The sequence below is a fragment of the Gossypium arboreum genome, chromosome 10, assembly GCF_025698485.1.
Source record: "Gossypium arboreum isolate Shixiya-1 chromosome 10, ASM2569848v2, whole genome shotgun sequence".
NCBI classification, from domain to species: domain Eukaryota; kingdom Viridiplantae; phylum Streptophyta; class Magnoliopsida; order Malvales; family Malvaceae; genus Gossypium; species Gossypium arboreum.
In genome coordinates, this window is record NC_069079.1 from 78205667 (window position 1) to 78231336 (window position 25670).

The window sequence follows — 25670 nt, forward strand, 5'->3', positions numbered from 1 at the left end:
GCATCGGATAGTTCTTTTCGTGCAGCTTCAATTGTCTCGAAGCATAAGCAATAACTTTGCCTTATTGCATCAAAACACATCCCAAACCAATCAATGAAGCATTATTGTAGATCACAAATTCTTTACCCGATTCAGGTTGTACCAAAATGAAGCTTCAGTCAACAAGGTTTTCAATCAATCAAAACTATTCTGACACTTTTTGGACCACTCAAACTTGACATCTTTCTGTAGCAATTTTGTCAACAGAGTCGCAATCATCCAAAAACCTTTCACGAATCTTCTATAGTAACCAGCAAGTCCTAGAAAACTACGGACTTCAGAGACATTTCTCGGAGGTTTCCAATCTAGAATAGCTGAAATTTTGCTTGGATCAACTCGGATACCAGATGCTAATACAATATGACCCAGAAAACCAACTTCTTGTAACCAGAACTCACATTTACTGAATTTCGCATACAACTGCTTATCTCACAAAATCTGTAGCACTAATCTCAAATGCTCGGCATTTTCGAATTCATCATGTGAATAAATTAAAATGTCATCAATAAATACAACAGCAAATTGATCCAAATACGGTCTAAAAATTCTATTCATCAAATCCATAAAAATAACAAGTGCATTAGTCAATCCGAAAGGCATAACTAAGAATTCATAGTGGTCGTACCTCGTTCTGAAAGCAGTTTTTAGAATATTTGAGTCTTTTACTCGCAACTAATAATAACCTGATCTCAAATCTATTTTCAAAAACACAGAAGCTCCTTTCAACTGATCAAAAAAATCATCAATTCGGGGTAGAGGATATTTATTCTTGATAGCACTTTATTCAACTAACAATAATCGACACACATTCTCATTATACCATATTTCTTTCTCATAAATAGAAGCGGAGCACCCCAAAGTGAGAAGCTCAGTCTGGCAAATCCTTTATCGGTCAGTTCTTGCAACTGAGACTTTAATTCTTTTAATTTAGTTAGAGCTATTCTGTACGGAGCTATTGAAATCGGAGTAGTACCAGGTACTAATTCAATACCAAATTCAACCTCTCTAACCGGAGGTAATCTCGGAAGTTCTTCAAGAAATACATCAGGGAACTCACACACAATAGGCACTAATTCAACTTTCTTTTCTGAAACTCTAAAATCAATCACGTATGCAAAAATAAGCTTTACAACCCTTTCTCATAATACTTAAAGCTTTCATCGAAGATATTACAGCAGGCAATCCATTCAAATCACTAGATTCAATTCTGACTATTTCATCATTCTTACATCTCAAATCAATAGTTTTCCGTTTGTAGTTCACCACAGCATCATGCAAAGTTAACCAATCCATACCTAGAATTATATCAAAGTCATCAAATGGTAACAACATCAGATTAGCCGAAAAACAAGTGTCTCGAAACATTAACGGACAATTCTTGCTTACTTTATCAACCAGAACTTATCTGTCTAAGGGGTTCAAAACTCTAATTACAAATTCAGTAGACTCTACAAGTAATGTCTTACTGTTCACTAAGTTCATGCATATATATGAATGTGTCAATCTAGGATCTATCAAAGCAATCACAAAAGTATCATAGAGAGTAAATGTACCCGTAATCACATCTGGTGATGAAGCTTCCTCGCGAGCTCGAATAACATAGGCTCTTGCAGGTGCACGAGCCTCATATCTAACAATGGTGTCCTTTGATCCTCTTTAACTACCGCTTATATTTCCTGAGTTTCTGGGAGGTCTACCACGAGAAGTATTTCCACTCTACCTTGGATTATGAACATTATCTTTTTCAACTAAATCTGGGCAATCTTTTATTAAATGATTTCTTGAACCACAATTATAACAAGCTCGGTTATTACTTTTTCCCAAGCATTCTCTGAAATGTCGTCTTCTACATTGATCACACTCAAGCTTTTCATTCTATGCATTATCAACATTGACAACAGACGTAGTTGAAATTCGATTGCGATCTAACACGATCTTTGTTCGAATATCCCATACTAGTCTTTGAATGACTGCTATCATCTCTAAACTTCTTTGATCCATGCTGAAATGATTTTCCGGATGATCTTTTTTGTACCTCTCTAGCTTCAAAATCAGCTTTTCTTTTCTCTTTCCCAAGATCTTCAGCTTTAGATGCTCGTTCCACTAGTACAACGAATTCTTTGATTTCCAGTATCCCGACTAACAATGAATATCCTCATTCAAACTACCTTCAAATCTTTTGCACATTATTGCTTCTGAAGATACACATTTACGGGCATACTGACTCAACCTTACAAATTCTAGCTCGTATTTTGTGACAGACATACGGCCTTGTTTAAGCTCAGAAACTCTTTGCGTTTCTGATCAATGAATCTCTGACTAATATATTTCTTCCAAAATTCTGCTTGGAAGAAATCCCAAATAACTTGTTCACTAGGAACCATAGACGTCAAAGTCTTCCATCAATGATACGCCGTATCTCCCAGGAGGGAAACAACACATTTTATGCATTCGTCGGGATTCAATGATAGTTCATCAAACACTCTTATTGTGTTCTCTAACCAAAACTTGGCTTTTTCAGCATCATCACTCGTTGTATCCTGGAACTCTTTAGCACCATATTTTCTAATATTATCAACTAGTGGTCTATTTAACTGAACCAGATTCACTTATGGCATAACGAAAGTCTGAGGACGATTAACCGGGGGTGGAGCTTATTGTATAGCTGAATTAGTTCTAATATATTGGGTGAACCAATCATTCATCATCTGATAAAAGGCTTGTCTAGCCTCACCATCACGGCTACTCGTAGCCGGTCGAGAATCAGCTTGCACTGTCCCTTGCGTGGGAGCAGGCGCATTGCTTTCAACATCGTCTGCTACGGCTATTTCAGGATCCATTTGCTATATAAAAGCACATTTCAATGTCAGGATTCATCACACTATCGTAGTTCATAAATATGGCATGTACCTAGAACCGGCTAAACCATATCTCTGATACCAATTAAATGTTACACCCCTAACCCGTAACCGTCGCCAGAATAGGTTAGGAGGCATTAGTTAACTCACAACACAATTCAGGATATTCGTATATCAAATATCAAATCATTATAGAAAATGTCATTCATTAACATTCATTAAGAACATAAAATCGAGTTACGATACTTAAACATGCATTCAGAACTAAATTAATAACATATAAAAATTCCAGAACTTATAAAAAATTTCAACTTTTAAAAGGTCACACGCCCGTGTGAACAGGTCGTGTTCCTCACATGTCTTTGACATGCCCGTGTGTCTACACCATGGCAAAATAGGCCATAGCTATTGACTTTGTAACACCCCGAACCCGAGACCGTTGCCGGTGTCGGACACGAGGGGTTAACAAGCCAAAACCACTTGTAGCACTGACCAACTTGACATTCCCAGGCAAGCTGGAAAACTGCGTCACTGTTGCCTTAAAAAGCATATCTCGAGTTACAAAATTCGGAAACTGATTCCGTAAATTTTCCCTGAATTTATACTCATATATCCATCCCTGGATTTATTTCTAGAATTTTTGGTCGGGCCAATTGGTACAGTTTATTAGTTAAAGTCACCCATGTTACAGGGGTCGACTACACTGACCTTCGCGCATTACAACTTGAATATCTCTCTGTACAGGGTTTCAATACTGATGCCGTTTATTTCTAATGAAACTAGACTCAAAACGGAATCTGCACATATAAGACATGACTTCTAATTCATTCTGGATAATTTATGGCAAATTTTCAAAGTCGCGACAGGGGACCCAGAAACCGTTCTGGCCCTGTCTCACGAGAACTTTAATATCTCTCGGTATACTGATCATATGATCGTTTCGTTACTTTCATATGAAAATAGACTCGTCAAGGTTCGATCACATAATTTATTCACTATTTAAAACCATTCCTACAAATTTTGGTGATTTTCCCCATCTACGTCACTGCAGCTGGCAGCATCTGTTTTTAAGGTAGGCTTTACCTATATTGTAGTTCCCATGGATCAACTATAGTCTAGTCATACTTAGGTCCACATATGATCATATTTAGCCATTCCAATGGCTGATCATGTGACCAACACTCCCATTCCAATCCATAATCACATCATGAAACCATATATAATTACAAACCACAAATGGTCTAATTCCATACTCCACTATTACGAACCATTTTCGCATGGCCGTACACATATACAACACAAGTACTTAAAACAACCGAGGGTAGTCCTATACATGCCATATCCGAACTCAACTAAAGGAGTACCAAAAAGGGGCTTTGATAGTGTGGTTGACTTCAACTTCTATGATCCCGAATCCGATCGCTAACGAGCAAAATCTATAAACAGAGAAACAAAGAAACGGAGTAAGCAATTTATGCTTAGTAAGTTTCGAGCCATAATATACACACAACCAAAGCATAGCATTCAAGTAGCTAAACAATAATTCATGTGCACAATTTCTCAAAGACATGCTTACTTCACAATCCCAACTCTTATTTTCATACACAAACAACGGCTTAGTTAAGGCCGATAGCTCGTTTATCATTGGAGCGAATATTCATACGCACTTACTCATAGTGTGCAAAGCACACACAAAACATACCTTGTTGTTGGGAATTTCACAAGTGCATTAACTGGAAATTTTCCAGCAGCTTATAAATTTCAAATCACATACCTTCGGAGTTTATCCGGATATAGCTACTCGTTCAAAACACCTTCGGGACATAGCCCGGTTATGGTAACCCGCACAAATGCCTTCGGGACTTAACCCGGATATCACAACTCGCACAATTGCCTTCGGGCTTAGCCCGGATATCATAGCTTGCACAATTGCCTTCGGGCTTAGCCCGGATATCACAATTCGCACAATTGCCTTCGGGCTTAGCCCGGATATCACTCGAACATTCATACACATCTTTGTTTCAATTTCATAACACAACTTTTATGCACAATCCACTTAACAAAAATATCATTTCGGCTCAATGGCCACATACAAAGGCATAATTTCGATTGCTTATTACTTCATTCAATCGAATCAAAATCTAAGTTTCGATACTCGAAAACTTACCTCGGATGTTGTCGAACGATTCCGATGGCTATTCGACTACTTTTTCCTTCCCTTTATCGGATTTGGTCCCCCTTTGCTCTTGAGCTTAATTTAACAAATAATTTGATTCAATCATTTGAGTATCGAAAAGAAGAACTCAAGGCACTTAGCCCACATATATTCACTAGACATTAAAGTCACATAAGTACGGAATTCATGAATCGACTCAACACACAAAGCCTTCAACATGCTTACTCATGGCGAACAACACAACCTCTTAGGTACTCATTCATGGCCGATTATGCATGTTGATGTTGAGGCCAATTACATGTTTAACACCACACATGAATGGCACACATTTTACTAGCTAATGCTTTACATATTGTAGCTCAATACTTATAATATAGCATCAAGCACTCATATGGCCGATTATACTTAGTCATTCTTGCACCAAATCAACAATAAATTCCAAGATTTTCACATCATATGTGTACTAGGCCGAATGTACTTGCAATTTCACAACCATTCTTCAACATTTTCTTCTTTAAACAAACATATTTATCACTTACTTCATAACCAAAACATCATGTGCAAACATATACACACATATAGGTGCAAGGTCAATCTCAAGGGTTCATACCCATCCAAACACAAATTTTACCAATCAAGTAACAAGCATAAATCATGCTCATGAATGCACCATGGCGAATACATCACAACCATACCCTTTTAACTTTGGTCATGGTTAAACAAAGAATTCAATGTCCTACTCAAGAATACTAAAAGAAATTTCAAGAGTAGTCAATCCTTCATTACATGCATCATCAACAAGCTTCACCTTTAGCATGCAATGGCTTTAACACAATATCAACCTTGGCCAAACACCATTTTCATGGCATAACAAGGATTTGAACCATGGCTAACATGCACATCAAGTTAGCAACCAAAACAAACATGAATCTCATGACACAACCTCAAACATACCTTAATCTTGATGCAAGTATGACCAAATCTCCTTCTAGTTCTCTTCCAAGCCAAGCATGAAGCAAAACTCCTATCTTTTCCCTTAGTATTTTCGCCAAGAAGGAAAGAACAAGGATGAACAATTTTTTCTTGTTTTTCTTTCACATACACGGCAATGGGGGAAATGCCACACTCACACACATTTTTTTTTCTTCTCTTCCCACAACTTAATTATTAAATCATTTCCCTCATCATCCATTAACAAAACATGTTTCAACATGTTTTCTTTGCCCATAACCCTTGTCATGGCCGGCCACTAAGCTTCCTTTTGGGGAAATTTGACATGCAAATCCTTTATTTTTGCATGCATGATTAACTAGTCATCACACATTTCCCCATCATACTTTCAAAGTTTACTACTAGGTCCTTTCTAGTGAAATTCACCTTTATAACACTAAATCGAATCATCAAAATGCCACACACAAATTAACACATATCATAGGCATCAAAATAAATTTTAAATTATTTTTATGCCTCGATTTTGTGGTCCCGAAACCACATCCCGACTAGGGTCAATTTTGGGCTGTCACAACTCTCCCCACTTAAGAAATTTTCGTCCCAAAATCTTACCGTAAATAGGTTTGGGTAACGCTCTTTCATAGAGCTCTTGGGTTCCCAAGTAGCTTCTTCCATCCGTGTTTGAGCCATAACACTTTCACTAGCGGAACCCGCTTGTTTCAAACTCTTTCACTTCACGTGATAGGATACGAACCGGTTCTTCCCCATAACTCATATCGGATTGAATTTCAGCCTCTGATAGACTAATTACGTGTGACGGATTAGATCTATAGCGTCGAAGCATCGAAACATGAAAGACATCATGAATCTTTTCAAGTTCGGGGCAAAAATCAAACGATATGCAATCGGACCGACTCGCTTGGATATCTCATATGGCCCAATGAACCTCGGGCTCAACTTGCCCTTACTACCGAATCGAGTATCTTTTTCCAAGGCGAAACCTTGAGAAACACTTTATCTCCCACGATGCTCGATGTCTTTACGCTTCAGATCCGCGACGACTTGACGATCGGAGGCTATCTTGATTTTCACGGATCACTATCACTTTCTACTCAAAGATCTTTAATCAAGTCCACCGAAAATTTTGCTTTCACCGAGCTCCGTCCAACACAATGGTGTACGGCATTTACGCCTGTACAAGGCCTCGTAAGGTGCCATCTTAATACTTGATTGAAAACTATTGTTGTAAGCGAATTCAATCAAAGGCAAATACCGTTCCCATGAACCATCGAACTCGAGGATGCAACATCTTAACATATCCTCAAGTATCCGAATCATCCGCCGGATTGACCATCGGTTTGGGGGTGAAAGGCGGTCTGAAATGCAACCGCACCAGAGCCTCTCACAACTTCTTCCAAAATCGCGAGGTAAATCTCGAATCTCTATCCGACACGATGGAAATAGGCACCCGTGTAATCTCACAATCCGAAACGTACAATTCGCTAGTTTGTCCATTGAAAAATCCGTGCGTCGGGGACAAAGTGAGCCGACTTAGTCAATCTATCTACAACGACCCAAATCGCATCTTTCTTACTCACGACAATGGCGGTTCGGATACAAAGTCCATTGTGACTCGATCCCATTTCCACTCGGGTATCGTGATCTATGAAGTAATCTGAAGGAACTTGATGTTCCGCTTTCACTTGTTGACATATTAAACATCTCGAAACAAAGTCGGAGATGTCTCGTTTCATACCATGCCACCAAAACCGACGTTTCAAATCATTGTACATTTCAGACTCCCGGGTGGATTGCCATTCGGCTACAATGGGCTTCGCTCGAATTATCGAAATAAGTTCAATTCTTTGAAACACACGACGACTTCAACCTCAAACAATCGTCATCATCGATTTGAAATTTCGAGTCCTTGTTCGAACACACTCAGCCCGTTTTGCAGCCAACTCATCGTCGACTTTCTGAGCTTCACGAATTTGATGTATCAATAATGGTTTGGCTTTTAATTCAGCTACTAACACATTGTCGGATCGAACGGACAAGTGCACATTCATCGTCAGAAGCGAATAATGATTTACGACTTAAGGCATCCGCAACCACATTCGCCTTTCCCGTGGTAGTCAATGACTAGCTCATAATCCTCTAACACTCGAGCCAACGCCTTTGAGTCATCAAATATTGGAGACTTTTGTGATCCAAATACATGGCACTTCTCACCGAATAAGTAATGTCGCCATATCTTTAAGGCGAATACGATGGCCGCCAATTCAAGATCATGGGTCAGATAATTTTTCTCATGTGGCTTTAATTGTCTCGACGCATAGGCCACAACTCGACCTTCTTGCATCAATACGCAACCTAACCCAAGTAGGGAGGTGTCACTATAGATGACAAACTCTTTGCCAGATTCGGGTTGCACTAGAATTGGGGCTTCACCAAATAAGTTTTCAGTTGATCGAAACTTTTCGACATTTCTCCATCCATTCGAACTTAACATCCTTTTGAGTAGCCACATCGGCGTGACTATCGTTGAAAAACCTTTTTCAAATCGTCGGTAATAACCGACAAGACCCAAAAGCTCTCGAACCTCAAGAATATTTCTGAGGCTTCCAATTAAGTATGGCTGAAATTTTGTTCGGTCGACTCGAATACCGATGCGATACCACATGACCCAAGAAGCTTACCTCTCTTAACCGTAACTCACACTTGTGAACTTAGCATATAATTGCTTATCCCGTAAAATTTGCAAGACTAACCTCGGTGTTCAAAGATGTTCGGTCTCATTTCTTGAATAGACCAAGATGTCATCAATGAACACGACTACGAACCGATCCAAATATGGTCCAAGATCCGATTCATCAAATCCATAAATACCGCAAGGGCATTAGTGAGCCCAAACGGCATCACTAGGAACTCGTAGTGACCATATCTCGCTCAAGGCCGTCTTGGGTACGTCCAAATCTCGAATTCATGAATCGATAATAGCCCGATCTCAAATCTATTTTCGAGAACACCGAGGTTCTTCATTGATCGAACAAATCGTCGATACGCTGTGATAACGGATATTTGTTCTTTGTCGCCGCTTTATTAAGCTAACGATAGTCGATGCACGCCTCATGGTTCCATCCTTCTTTTTCACAAACAACACTGGTGCACCCCAAGGTGAAAAGCTCGGGCGAGCAAAACCTTTATCCACCAATTCTTGCAACTGAGCTTTCAACTCCTTTTGTGACACCCCTAATGTGACCCTAGTCGGAGAGTGGTTTCGGGACCACAAAACCGAGTCACAAGAATAATTAGGTGTTATATTCAGTGCTTATTGTATGTGGAATTTGTATGCGTAAATATTTCGTGCCTTGATTTTATTAATTAGGTGCTAATTCATAAGAAAGGACCCATGTGTTAGGACTTGAAAATGTGATAGGTGAATTTTAAGTGGCCAAATAATGCATGAAGTAAAGACATGAGGATTTGCATGTCAATTTAGCCAACTATAGGAAGTGGCCGCCATGGTAATGAAGATGGGCAAAAGAAAACATGTCTTGAACATGTTTTGCTAATGGTGGATGTTAGAAATAATAAAATAAAGAGCATGGGCAAAGGGAACATGTTTCAAACATGTCTAGTTAATGGATCATGTTAGAAAGAATAAAGAAATGGAGAAAAAGGGAAATGATGAACAAAAAAAAAAGAGTGTGGATGCCCCCTTGTTGCCGTGAGTTGAGGAAAAGAAAGGAGAAAAAAAATTTTGTTGTTCATCCTTTCTCATTTTGTTACAATTGCCATGGCTTGAGAAGAAGAAAAAAAGTGTTCATGTTTTCTTTCTTTTGCTATAGCCAAACAAAGGGTGAAAAGTAGGAGATTTACTCAAGTCAATTCGGCAAGTACCTTTGGCTACTAGGAGGTAAGCTTTGAGTTTGTTGATTTGGTTTTGTAATATGCTAAGTTGAATGGTGGATGCACTCTTGGTAAGGTCAAGGAAGTTGAGATTTCTTGTGTGTGTCTAGGCAAAATGCCGAATGATTTAGTGTTGGAGATAGAGCTTACTTAGAATGATAAATTCTTCTCCTATGATTATTTTTCTTGCATGTTAAATGGCTCCTACTTAGCCAAGCAAAATTTGTAATTTGTATGGATGATTGGAGCATTCGGCTAGGGTATAAAGGAAGGGATTTTGGTTGTTTCATCTAAGTATGGATGATGAATGTGCTATGGAAAGGAATCGGTCTTCCTATGAATATGATTCGTGAATGTTTATATTAGTAAAATAATTTATGTTCAAACACTTGAGGATTCGCATTGTCCATGACTATTGTGTTTAGGAGGTGATTTTGATTATTTCAATATTGGAAAGTAAGAATAGGTGTGATCGGTCATGGGAATTTGAGATGTTGTACATTAGAATTGAAAATACTTGAGACTAGGTTACCTTAATAGTGATAATACATTCGGCCTTGATGCATTAATTGAATGTTGGCTAAGGTTTTGATATTTAGAACAAGGTTAGTTGTGAATGGAGTGAAAACCATTAAATTATACACATAAGTATCCAGCAAGAAATTTAACTACTAAATGTATTTATACTAGGAGATCAAGACATCAAAAGGGGAGAATCAAACAAAGGCAAAGCAAAGATAATCGAGTAGTTGATTGGAAATCGTTTCATCCAATATAAGGTAAGTCATTAAGCGTATATTTGGTATTGTTTTAAATGATCATAATATCTATGCAATTGTGTTTAATGAGATGATATGTAAATGAAAATGTATGTGTATGGAATGATGACATTGTTGAATGTAAAAGAAATAGTGAAATGTGTAGAAAGTTTGCTTTCGGCACTAAGTGTCTTGGGCAATACGTGTGTACGGTGACGAGATTGGCACTAAGTGTGCATGCTGGAAATATATGGCACTAAGTGTGCATGCTGGAAATATACGACCTTTGGGTGTGCGAGCTCAAGGGTATGGCACTATGTGTGCGGGCTTAAATCACATGGCACTAAGTGTGCGAAATGGAGTATTAAGCACTTTGTGTGCGCATTTCTATATATATATATCTCCGATCGAACAATTATATCGAGTGGAGTATGGACAGCGGAAAGAGTAAGTACCTTGAGTTCGTGGCTAATAGATACTATGTTCATGCTCGGGTTGAGTCAAGAAGTTTTAAATCTATGTGATGATTTCAATTGCATGATTGTTGCGAAATGAAATGATGAATGGAAATTGCTTCAAATATCCTATTGAATAGTATATGAAATGTAAATGTATGACTTGGTATGACATTGATCCGAAAGGTCTAAGGAACTATGGTAGTTCGGTATGGTGGAATGTTGGGCCTTGTTTCATTATTTCATTTTATGATAATTTTAGTAACGGATGGTTGTGAAGTGCTTATGACTTCTCGAGTTATAAACTCACTCGGTGTTTTCTTGTCACCCATTTTAGGTCCCTTGGACTCGTATCGTTTATGCGCTTCGTAACCGTCGTTGAAGTCATCACACCGGCCGGGAATCTTTTGGTATTGTCTTCGTAGTTGAACTAGGAGAACATTTGGCATGTATAGGCTATTATGTTTTGTTGAATTGTGGGTTGTAAACTTTAAGCCATGTGAAAATGGCCTATGTGGTCGTCGAGTGGGATGCTAGAACCTATAGCCACGAGTCTTAGAAACTTTAATTTTGATAAGGTGGCCATAAATTGTGTCATGTATGATGGATGATTAGTAAGGCCAAGGAAAGATTCATGAAATTGGCATAGTCTACTGCAGTAACAGTTGCGGACAGCAGCAGTGAGATGAGATTGAAAAATCACTAAAAATAGTAGAAGTAGAATTAAATAGTGAATAAGTTATGAAATTGAACCTTGATGAATCTATTTTTATATGGATGAAACGAAACGACCATATGAGCAGTATACTGAGAGATATTAGAGTTCTTGTGAGACAGGGCCAGAACGGTTTCTGGGTCCCCTGTTGCGACTTTGAAAATTTACTATATATTATCCAGAAAGAATTAGAAGTCATGCCTTATATGTTCAGTTTCCATTTTGAGTCTAGTTTCTTTAAAAACAAACAGCACCAGTATTAAAGCCCTGTACAGAGAGATATTCAAGTTGTAACGTGCGAAGGTCAGTGTAGTCGACCCCTGTAACATGGGTGACTTTAACTAATAAACTGTACCAATTGGCCCAACCAAAACTTCTAGAAATATATCCAGGGATAGATATATGAGTCTAGTTTCAGGGAAAATTTACGGAACTGATTTTCGAGTTCTGGAACTCGAGATATGATTTTTTTTAAGGTAACAGTGACGCAGTTAGCTAGCCTGCCTGGAACAGAAATTAATTATTTCCAAAAGAGAAATAAGGGAAGTAAGCCCGGTAACACCTTGTGGTCAAATCCGGTGATGGTCACGGGTTTGGGGTGTTACACCTTTAATTCCGTTGGTGCCATACGATACGGAGCTATCGAAATTGGAATGGTACCAGGTACCAATTCGATGCCAAACTCTATTTCCCGAACAGGTGGTAAACCCGGCAATTCTTCAAGGAAAACATCCGGGTATTCACAAACCACTGGCACAGATTCGGGTTTCTTTTCTAACTCCTTGTCATCTAGAACATACGCAAGGTATGCTTCGCACCCCTTTCTTACGTATTTCTGGGCCAACATTGCTGATATTACAGTTGGGAACCCTTTTAAGTCCGTAGACTCAACCCGAATTATCTCGTTATTCGTACACCTCAGATCAATGGTCTTGCTTTTTCAATTTACAACCACATCGTGCATGGTCAACCAATCCAAACCAAGAATAACGTCGAATTCGTCGAATGGCAAAAGCATCAAGTCCGCCGGAAAACAAGAACCTCGAAATACTAGGGGACTTTTCTTACACACTTTGTTGACAAGCACGTAATGACCCAAGGGGTTTGACACCCGAATTACAAACTCAGTAGACTCAATGGGCAAAGTCTTCTTTGGATGCTAAGGTTTCAGATATATAAGAATGAGTAGGACCGTGGTCAATCAAAGCAATCACATTAGTGTAAAGGAGAGTAAGAGTACCGGTAATAACATCTGGCGAGGAAGCATCCTCACGTGTGCGTATGGCATAAGTCTTAGCAGGAGCACAAGCCTCACAAATTTTCGTTCGTAGTCGGTAACCGACATGGAACCTTGCTTAAGATCAAGGAATTCCTTTCGTTTCTGATCCATAAATCTCGATCGATATACTTCTTTCGAACTCGCTTAGAAAGAACTCCCAAGTTACTTGCTCTCTAGGCACAATGAAGTCGAGTACTCCACCCATAGTAGGCGGAATCGCGTAGCAAGGAGATGGTACACTTTAAGCACTCATCGGTGTAGAAGATAGCTCATCGAGCACCGGATAGTGTTGTCCAACCAAAATTCAGCTTGCTCGGCATCGTCGCTATCCGTAGCTTTGAATTCAAGTGGCCCCATGTTTACTTAATTCTGTCGATTGGGGCTTACTTGACCTTATTTGGTCGATTCTGGGAGGTATTGTAGGTCTTGGGGTTGCATTAGTCGGGAATGGAGGTTGTGGAACAGTAGTGTTAGTTCGAGTGTATTGGTTAAACCAATCATTCATCACACTATAAAAGGCTTGCTTAGCCTCATCATTCGGATTGTTGGCAATAGGTTGAGAGTCCGCACGCCATGTCCCTTGCGCGGAGCAGCGCCACACTCTCCACATCATCAGCTATTGCTCGGTTGGGATTGGGATCCATTGCTATAAACAAACACAAACTCAAATTGTCGAAATCACCACACTATCAATTTATCACTTAATGGCACGTATAGCTAGACCCCAAACATATCACGGTAGTCCTAGGATCGACTAAACCGTGGCTCGATACCAATAAAATTGTAACACCCGAACCCGAGACCGTTGCGGTGTCGGACACGAGGTTAACAAGCCAAAACCACTTGTAGCACCGACCAACTTGACATTCCTGTGCAAGCTGGAAAACGCATCATCTGTTGCCTTAAAAGCATATCTCGAGTTACAAAACTCGAAACTGATTCCATAAATTTTCCTGAATTTATACTCATATATCCATCCTGGATTTATTTCTAGAATTTTGGTCAGGCCAATTGGTACAGTTTATTAGTTAAAGTCACCCATGTTACAGGGGTCGACTACACTGACCTTCGCGTGTTACAACTTGAATATCTCTCTGTACAGGGTTTCAATACTGATTCCGTTTATTTCTAATGAAACTAGACTCAAAACGGAATCTGCACTTATAAGGCATGACTTCTAATTCATTCTGGATAATTTATGGAAAATTTTCAAAGTTGCGACAGGGGACCCAGAAACCGTTTTGGCCCTGTCTTACTAGAACTTTAATATCTCTCGGTATACTGATCATATGATCGTTTCGTTACTTTCATATGAAAATAGACTCGTCAAGGTTCGATCACATAATTTATTCACTATTTAACACCATTCCTACAAATTTTGGTGATTTTCCCCATCCACGTCACTGCAGCTGGCAGCATCTGTTTTTAAGGTAGGCTTTACCTATATTGTAGTTCCCATGGATCAACTATAGTCTAGTCATACTTAGGTCCACATATGATCAGGTTGACTTCAACTTCTATGATCCTGAATCCGATCGCTAACGAGCAAAATCTATAAACAGATAAACAAATAAACGGAGTAAGCAATTTATGCTTAGTAAGTTTCGAGCCATAATATACACACAACCAAAGCATAGCATTCAAGTAGCTAAACAATAATTCATATGCACAATTTCTCAAAGACATGCTTACTTCACAATCCCAACTCTTATTTTCATACACAAACAACGGCTTAGTTAAGGCCGATAGCTCGTTTATCATTGGAGCGAATATTCATACGACTTACTCATAGTGTGCAAAGCACACAAAAACATACCTTGTTGTTGGGAATTTCACAAGTGCATTAACGGAAATTTTCCAGCAGCTTATAAATTTCAAATCACATACCTTCTGAGTTTATCCGGATATAGCTACTGCTTCAAAACACCTTCGGACATAGCCCGGTTATGGTAACCCGCACAAATGCCTTCGGGACTTAACCCGGATATCACAACTCGCACAATTGCCTTGAGCTTAGCCCGATCTCATAGCTCGCACAATTGCCTTGGGCTTAGCCCGATATCACAATCGCACAATTGCCTTGAACTTAGCCCGGATATCACTCGAACATTCATACACATCTTTGTTTCAATTTCATAACACAACTTTTATGCACAATCCACTTAACAAAAATATCATTTCGCTCAATGGCCACATACAAAGGCACAATTTCGATTGCTTATTACTTCATTCAATCGAATCAAAATCTAAGTTTCGATATCAAAACTTACCTCGGATGTTGTCGAACGATTCCGATGGCTATTCGACTACTTTTTCCTTCCCTTTATCGGATTTGGTCCCCTTGCTCTTGAGCTTAATTTAACAAATAATTTGATTCAATCATTTGAGTATCGAAAAGAAGAACTCAAGGCACTTAGCCCACATATATTCACTAGACATTAAAGTCACATAAGTACGGAATTCATGAATCGACTCAACACACAAAGCCTTCAACATGCTTACTCATGGCGAACAACACAACCTCTTAGGTACTCATTCATGGCCGATTATGCATGTTGATGTTGAGGCCAATTACATGTTTAACACCACACATGAATGGCACACATTTTACTAGCTAATGCTTTACATATTGTAGCTCAATACTTATAATATAGCATCAAGCACTCATATGGCCGATTATACTTAGTCATTCTTGCACCAAATCAACAATAAATTCCAAGATTTTCACATCATATGTGTACTAAGCCGAATGTACTTGCAATTTCACAACCATTCTTCAACATTTTCTTCTTTAAACAAACATATTTATCACTTACTTCATAACCAAAACATCATGTGCAAACATATACACACATATAGGTGCAAGGTCAATCTCAAGGGGTTCATACCCATCCAAACACAAATTTTACCAATCAAGTAACAAGCATAAATCATGCTCATGAATGCACCATGGCCGAATACATCACAACCATACCCTTTTAACTTTGGTCATGGTTAAACAAAGAATTCAATGTCCTACTCAAGAATACTAAAAAGAAATTTCAAGAGTAGTCAATCCTTCATTACATGCATCATCAACAAGCTTCACCTTTAGCATGCAATGGCTTTAACACAATATCAACCTTGGCCAAACACCATTTTCATGGCATAACAAGGATTTGAACCATGGCTAACATGCACATCAAGTTAGCAACCAAAACAAACATGAATCTCATGACACAACCTCAAACATACCTTAATCTTGATGCAAGTATGACCAAATCTCCTTCTAGTTCTCTTCCAAGCCAAGCATGAAGCAAAACTCCTATCTTCTCCCTTAGTATTTTTGGCCAAGAAGGAAAGAACAAGGATGAACAATTTTTTTCTTGTTTTTCTTTCACATACACGGCAATGGGGGGGGGGAAATGCCACACTCACACACATTTTTTTTTTCTCTTCTCTTCCCACAACTTAATTATTAAATCATTTCCCTCATCATCCATTAACAAAACATGTTTCAACATGTTTTCTTTGCCCATTACCCTTGTCATGGCAGGCCACTAAGCTTCCTTTTGGGGAAATTTGACATGCAAATCCCTTATTTTTGCATGCATGATTAACTAGTCATCACACATTTCCCCATCATACTTTCAAAGTTTACTACTACGGCCTTTCTAGTGAAATTCACCTTTATAACACTAAATCGAATCATCAAAATGCCACACACAAATTAACACATATCATAGGCATCAAAATAAATTTTAAATTATTTTTATGCCTCGATTTTGTGGTCCCGAAACCACATCCCGACTAGGGTCAATTTTGGGCTGTCACAGACTTGCTCACACGGCTACAAGACATGTCCGTGTACCTTGGCTGTGGTCGAGCCTGACTTGGGCCACATGGCTAGCCACACACCTGTGTGCTTTGGCCGTGTTCGGGGCTGACTTACAATTGTAGGGTACCCTAGGGGACACACGACTGTGCAACATAGCCGTCTGTCACACACGGCTGAGACACACGCCCGTGACTCTGCCCTTGTAAACAAAAATAGCCATTTGAATTGCCAATTTGCCACCCCAAATTTGGCTCAACCTACAAGCAAAGAAACAAACATATATGTACCACCATTTCAGCCAAATTCAATACCAAAACATAAGGTAAGATCATATCAAAACCATTATTCAATCTCATGCCATGAACTTACCAAACTAACCATCTTTTAACCAACCAAAACATACCAAATTGAACATTGGCATCACATATTACAAGCCATTATCAACTATGATTTCAAACATAAACTAGCCAAAGCACATGGCTAAATATTTACATCACAAAACATAATTCCATAACCACTAGCCTATACATGCCATACTTTAAAAATATACATTTTCAAAAGTACCAAAATAAGGTTCGATAGTGTGGTGATAATCCTTGAAGATCCCCGAGCTTGCAGTAGCTTCGATATCTATAAAACAATGCAATCACACACAAAGTAAGCTTTCAAAGTCTTAGTAAGCTCATACAAAAAATCATCAATACATAAATACTTACAAATTCTTAAATCATCCATCAAATCTATACCAACATAATCCATATGTTTATACCAAATCAAAGAGCTTCACATACATAGTATCATCTAGCACATAGGTATCGTACATACCTAAATATTTCCATACTTATTCACTTTCATTCTCACCTTTCATTTGAATATTTTAAGACTTTCCATAAATTATTTATGCTTTGAACATATGCAAACTTCGTGCTGTAACAGTTAGCCGAAGCTACAACAATTTCGCACACTTAGTGCCATCTCAATTAGCCAAAGCTAAGTCAGTATCGTACACTTTGTGCCTCATATAGCCGAAGCTAGTTTAAATCGCACATTTAGTGCCAATTACTATTGATTTGTCGACGTATTCATCCAAACCAAAAATATATACAATGCATATATAATTAAAACATCAAAATATACTTAACATCATGTTTTAAGTACGAACTTACCTTGTACTCGAAATTGTCGACTCGGTCGTTTATTCCATAATCTTCGACCTTCCTCGGTCTAAATTTGAATTCCTCTTTTCATGAGCTATATGTATTCAAAATTAATTCATTTGTTCACCAAATAATTCAAAACAATCCATATACACATATTTAGGGCATTTTACAAAATAGCCCTCACATTTTCACATTTTGACACTTTAGTCCCTAAATCTCAAAATCACAAAATACAGATAATTTGCTTATACTTATGCTTGGTCGAATTCTCGTAGCTCTCATACAAGTCCATACATTTAATTTATTTCACATTTTAGTCCTTCAAAATGACATTTTTACAAATTAGCCCAAAATACTCAATTTCATCAAATATCCAAAGACAAAACATATAAACCCAATATCAAACTTTAATATTTCATCTTATAATATCACAAAGCTCATGAATCCATCCATGGCACATTTCAAATTCATCAAAGAAATCAGAAATTGAGGCATGAGTTCGATAATATACGAAGCAATGATTACAAAAACATAGAAATTATCAAAAATCGAAGCAAAAACATACCAAAATCAAAGCTTGCAAGTGCCAAACCCTAGACAAAGCTTTTCTCTTTTATTTTTCTCTTATTTTCGGCCAAGAACATGTATAATGGCTTATTTTCATTCCTTATTTTAATTATATTTCATTTTATAATTAGTTTACCAATTTTCCCTTAGTATAAAACATTAACAAACCATTTTACAAAGGTCATTGATGTCCATTAACCTTTTTAAATGCATAGTAACCACAAAAGGACCTCTCATACACAAAGCCAAGTCAAATAGGCACTTTTAACATCTAGCACACAGCTTTTACATTTTACGCGATTAGATCCTTTTTGTAAATTAAGCAAACAAACAGTTAAATTTTCACACAAGACTTTCACATATGTCAATTCACTTATAATAGGCTTGGAAAATAATAGTAAAATATTTTTCTAACTCAGTTTTGTGGTCCCGAAACCACTATTCTGACTAGGGTCAAAACTGGACTATTATAGTGGATATGATCATAGAAGTTTGATGAAGGAAATGTGAGTAAATGGCATAATAACAACTAAGGCATAAATGTATGAAATGGGAGTAAATTGAGGTTTCATATTGCATGTGATTTGGCAAGCTTGATCTAAATAAAATATGAAGTTTTAAGTAAGTATAAATTTATAAGAAGTTGATATGCATGAGCCATGTTTATGAATGTATAAGTGTTCATTGAGATGTGTAAGTGTTCATTTTTTATTGAGGGTGATAAAAGTCTAGGAAAATAGCCTCAAAGTTGTCCATACGGGTAAGACACGAGCGTGTGTCTAGACTGTGTTGACACACGGTCTGCCCCATGAACATGTGATCCGACCGTATGTCCCTTGCACCCTAATTAGGTAAGATAGAATGCCCAGTAGTAAACACATGGGTAGAGATACGGCCGTGTGTCTCAATCGTGTGAAGGACACGACCTCAGGACATGGGCCTGTGCCCTGGTCATGTGAAGTCTACACCTGATTTTTGGAATTTAATTCCCACACTACCTAAGCACACAAGCGAGTAACCCTAATTGTGTTGATGACGTCATAAACAGAGAGTTACACAGGCTAAGGACACGTGCGTGTTTGATCACATGGCCTACCGACATGGGTGTGTGACCCTCTAAAGTAAGAAAGTTTTGTAAGTGTCACAAAAGTTTCAAAAGTTCTCAGTTTAGTCCTGAATCACACCCAATGTACGTTTTGGGCCTCGTGGGCTCGTATAAAGGATGAAATGCATGCTTATGAATGGTTTTAAAATTGAACAAAATTTTATAGCCCGATTTTGTATGAATGTTTATGTTTGAGTCTGGTAATGCCTCAGACCTTGCTCTAGTGCTAGACACGGGTAAGGGGTGTTACACCTAGGCTAGCTAGATTAAGCTGCAATGATCTCAAAAACATAGAAATCATTAAAAATGGGACAAAAACAAACTTACAATTAAGCAATGAAGTGGCCGAATGCTTGAACACCAAAAATGGCTTTCCTTAACCCTAGTTTTCAGTCTCAAGAAGATGAATGAAAGGATAATTCCATTTGTTTTATTAAATTATACATTAATTACTAAATACCAATGTCAACCTTAAAAATATTTAATAACTACACCAAATACCACTCCACTTACATCCACTATCTCACAAATGGGTTAATAACCACATAAGGACCTTTAGTTTAAGGTTCTATAGATATTTGACACCTTTAGCTAATAGAACAACACTTTTGCACTTTACGCGATTTAGTCCCTTTTTTTTATCAAATTGACCAATTAAACGATAAAATTTCTTAACAAAATTTTCACACAATCATTTTATCATGCTCAAAATATTAAAATAATATTAAAATAAATATTTTAACTTTGGATTTGTGGTCCCGAAACCACTGTTCTGATTTGAACAAAAATGGGTTGCTACAATATGTATATGGGAATTTGGTTATTATTGAGCCCATATATGTTTCTTGATGTATATACGAGATAGTATGACTTAGAAATGAACTATTACCCGTATGTACATGAAGTACATAGAAATGATATTTCATGATGTAATGATGCATGAATTGGTTATTACATGAATGTGGGTCATGCTTGATGACTTTGTTCATCCATGATTAAGGATTATTATATGTAATTACTTAGCTAACATGATGAGGATATATGTTTAGGGCTTGTGCCCAAATTGGTTGATAGTGCCTTGCATGTTTATTTTGAACATAAATATATGGTAAGTTATTTACCATGTTATACAAACTTACTAAGCATTTCATGCTTACTCTGTTTTATTTTCCCGTGTCATATAGTAACTTCGAAAGCTCATTGGATTGGAAGCGTCGGTGGAGATCACTCACACTATCCATCGGCCCATCTTTTAATAGCCCTAATTTGACCCTAGTCGAGAAGTGGTTTCGGGACCACAAAACTGAGTCATGAAAATAATTAAATGTTAAATTTCATGTCTATTATATGAGATAATGCATGTGTGAAAAGTTTCATGCTTTAATTTTGTCATTTGTATGTGAAATTTATTAAATAGGACTTATGTGAGACAATTGTAAAATGTGATAGGTTAATTTTAAAGTGGTCTATTAATGCATGTAATAAAGAGGATGGACTTGCATGTCAAATATCCATTTTTTTAGTAGTGGCGGCCATGATAATGGTTTATATAAAATATATGTATTATTTATTAGTTAAGTGGCTTTATATTTTATAATATAGATGAATAAAATCATAATAATAATAGAAATAATGGTGAAGAAAACAAAGTCTCATCTTTGTTCTTCTTAGCCGAACTTAAAGAAAGAAAAAGAGGAGCAAGACATTCGGCCATTTGAAACATAAGGAAGGTTAGTAAATTATGTTAGATTTTTGAAATTGTAGCTTGTTTTAAGTTAATTATCATGTTTCTTACTTAGCCCATGCCAAAAATTTGAATTTTAAGTGATGAATTGAGCATTTGGTTATGGTAGATAAGGAAGGAATTTGATTATTGCCTTTGAGTTTTGATGAAGAATTGTTGATGAAAGAAGTTGATCTTGTTCAAAATATAAATTGCTAATACTCATATGTGTAATAGCCGAACATGGATTTGCTTAATGTCTTGAACAAATGCCGTTTGGGGTGTTTTGAAATGAATAAATTAAATGTTTGATCATCTAAGTGTTCGGCATTGTACATGATTTTTTTTAGAGTATGATTTTGAATAATATGAATATTGGAATATGAGTAATGTTAAGCATAGGTAAAATTTTTATGTTCGGCTTTGGTAGTATATATGTATAATTAATCCATTTATCTAATAATATATAAGATGTTAAATAATAAGATTTTGATGACTTGTTTTTAATGACATTCGGCCAAGGATCATATGTGCTTGCCAATTCGGTATAAGTGTATAGGTGCTAAATACCTTGTATTTGAGGTTTTGGAAGAATAAGTAGTAGTTAATTAAAGTCATGAAAGCTAAATTTTGAGATTGATTAAGTTTGGGCATTCGACATTACCTATAAATTTGAATATGAAGGTTAAATTGAGTAGTTAGAATGAATGGGATATATATTAATAAAAATGGGTTGCATGCATATGAGTATGTATGTATTTGTGGGTGTCGGCATTATTGATAAATAGCAAGTGGAAATGTGATAAATGTTTAATAAGTTGATATTCGTATATATGGTTGAATTCATGTATAAGGTAGCATGGTAAGTTATGTGAATCTTTGTTTGTGTATGCGAATTAGCTATTGATATAATAAGCATGAAATCGAGTCATGGCATATTTTATAAAACATAATATGCATTGAAATTATATGATTGTCAAATGTGACTATTATAGAATTAAAGTTGAGTAAGTAATTAAACAAATTCATTTGTTTAAATTTAAAGCTCAAGAGCAAATAGGAACTAAATCAGATAGGGGAAAGGAGAAAGCAATCGAGTAGATAGAATTAAAGTTGAGTAAGTAATTAAACAAATTCATTTGTTTAAATTTAAAGCTCAAGAGCAAAGAGGAAGTAAATCAGATAGGGGAAAGGATAAAGCAATCGAGTAGCCTATCCACTACTGTTCAAATTATCCGAGGTAAGTCTTTGAGTAATGAAACTTAGCTTATGATTTGATAAAATCATGGTATATAAGCATAATAAATAAATTGTGACCTATTGGTTCTACTTGAATTACGTAGTAGGATAAATAATTTGTGCATATGACTTGTAGCCGAATGGTTATAGAAATCATGTTGGATAGCGAAACGAAATCGTGTTCTTTGTATGTGGCTATTGAGCTGAAAGTGGAATGGTTGATAAGCATGTTGTGCTTGTGTTCAAGTAATGTAAATGAAATGCTAATGTGTTATGATATATATATATATATATATGTGCATGATAATGGAGAATTATATCCGGGCTAAGTCCCGAAGGCATTCGTCTTTGTGTTATATCCGGCTAAGTCCTAAAGGCATTCGTCTTGGTGTTATATCCTGCTAAGTCCCAAGGCATTCGTCTTGGTGTTATATCCGGTTAAGCCCCAAGGCATTCGTCTTTGGTGTTATATCCGGCTAAAGTCCAACAGGCTTTGTGCTGGTATTATATCCGGGCTTAAAGTCTCGCGTGCTTTGTGGTGGTGATTGGATTTGGGTTTTAAATCTAGCAGACTTAATGCCGATGATTGGAGTAAGATTTTGATTTCGAATGTTCGTAGTAAACTACCATTGAATATGTTCAATACATTAAGTTGGTCAGGTATGTACTATATACTTTTATATGTTAGATTGATAGGAATTGAATCATGAATGCGAAATGAGAAGTATATGTGAAAATCTCATATGTGTATGTGTATATTCGGTTATGGTGAAAGGTTATATGAGATTGATTTGGTGATATACATGTTAAATAAGATGAATGCAAAGAATGGGTAATAAATCTGCTTGGGACAGCAGCAGTAACGTGATTTCGGAAAATCACCATAAATTGTGGGAGTTGAGTTAGAGGATAAATAAATTATGTCACGAAATCTTAATGAGTCTAGTTTCTTATAAAAGAAACCGTGTAAGAAAAAGAATTTCCAATAATGAGATATTTGAAGTGGCATGGAATAGAGTCAAAATGACTTCGAGGTCCCCTATTCTGTTTTCAGAAAATCATTATAAATGGTACAAAAATGGTTATAAGATAAAATTTATATTCTTAGACTCTTTAATGAGTCTAATTTAAAATGAAATAAACGATAACATATTTTGAATTCGTAGTGAAGAGTGGTCAGAATAGTCAAACAGTGAAACAGGGGAAACTTCAATAAAAATCTGGTATTGATTGGTCAAACCAAAAATTCTGAAACTTTGACGGATGGAAGATATATGAGTCTATTTTCAGGGGAAAATTAACAGAACTTGATTTGGAGTTTCTTATCTCTAGTTATAAATAATTTAGTGATTTGTTGCTCGGAAGACGACTTGTAGTGAATTTGTGATTTTGTTGCAAACATGGTTAAAACTTGTTAATGAGATGCTTTTCGAGTTCTTATGATATTATTTGTGATTTAAATATTTGGTTTTAATTGAGTTCAGATTCAAGTGAGGTGAATTTGCTAAATATGCATTATGTTCATGGATACTTGGCCAAAATGGCAATTATCTAGGAATGATTTCTTGAAAATTTGAAATAATCGATCTATAAGTAAATTAATTGTTTGCATTGGTTAAAACTTATTAAGCATTGAAGCTTACTCCGTGTTCTCTTTTCCATTTCTTATAGGTTTATACTTTAGCTCGAGTTGGAAGGGCCGGAGATATCATCACACTATCGAGTCATTATGTGAGTTGAGAAGATTGTATATCATCATGGTTTAAGGCATGTATAGGATAGACTATAGGTAGAATGATATTTCGACTTTGTATACATTATAGCCATGCGAAGATGGCTTGCTCATTTTGTTTAGAGAAGCCTTATAATTGAACTAATGTGTTGAAATGTTTTAGTTATAACTTGACAGTAGTTAATTTGTTATTAGATATTCGATTATGTTTTGATACTGAGTCATTTTGGAAATTTATAAGAGCTCTTATGGAAAATCAATGAGACATGTTTGCATTGTTGATAATTTATGTCTGGTAAGTATCTTTGACCTTATAGAAGTTTTGTTCAGTCAAGTAATACCTCATAACCTTATTCTGGCAACAGATACGGGTTAGGAGTGTTACACATCTTGATATATATAAGGTAAATTAATTATGGTTATAATGGCATGTATAGGTTAATTAGCCAATATTGGCATGTAAATGTTTGGGTTATAACTAGCCATTGGAATGGCTTGTGATAAATATGTTTTGATGTGTATAAATAAGGCTATAACATGTTTGTTGTGTGCTTAAATGATTGATTAGTAGAAATCATGTTGGTATATTGAAAATTAATTTTAGCATATTTGGTAAAATATGCATATAGGTAAATTTGATAAGTTTAATTACATGATGGTAAAGTGTTATTTGAGATGTTTAAGAACACATTAGTTGTATGTGATGATTTGTCATGCATAAGACTCGGTTTTGACTTGAATTAATTATTTTAAAATGGCCTGTGAATATGTTTAAGTATTGGTGTAAGAAGAAGACAAATTGGGTGAGAAATGTGGCTTGGAAAATAGCCTATTTTTGTCCATACAGGCAAAGACACGAGCGTGTGTTTCAGCCATGTGTGACACACGACCTAGCACATGGATGTGTGATCTGTGTAATAGCCCGTTTTTAGTCAAATCAGAACAATGGTTTTGGGACCACAAATCCGAGGTTAAAATATTTATTTTATTATTTTATTAAAGTTTACAGCATGATAGAATTATTGTGTGAAAGTTTCGTAAAGAAATTTTACTGTTTAAATGCTTAATTCGGTAAAAAAACTAAATCGCGTAAAATGTAAAATGCATGTTCTACTAGTTAAAAGTGTCAAATTGCTTTGGGTTTTAATTATGGTGGTCTTAAATGGTAATTATACCATTAATTT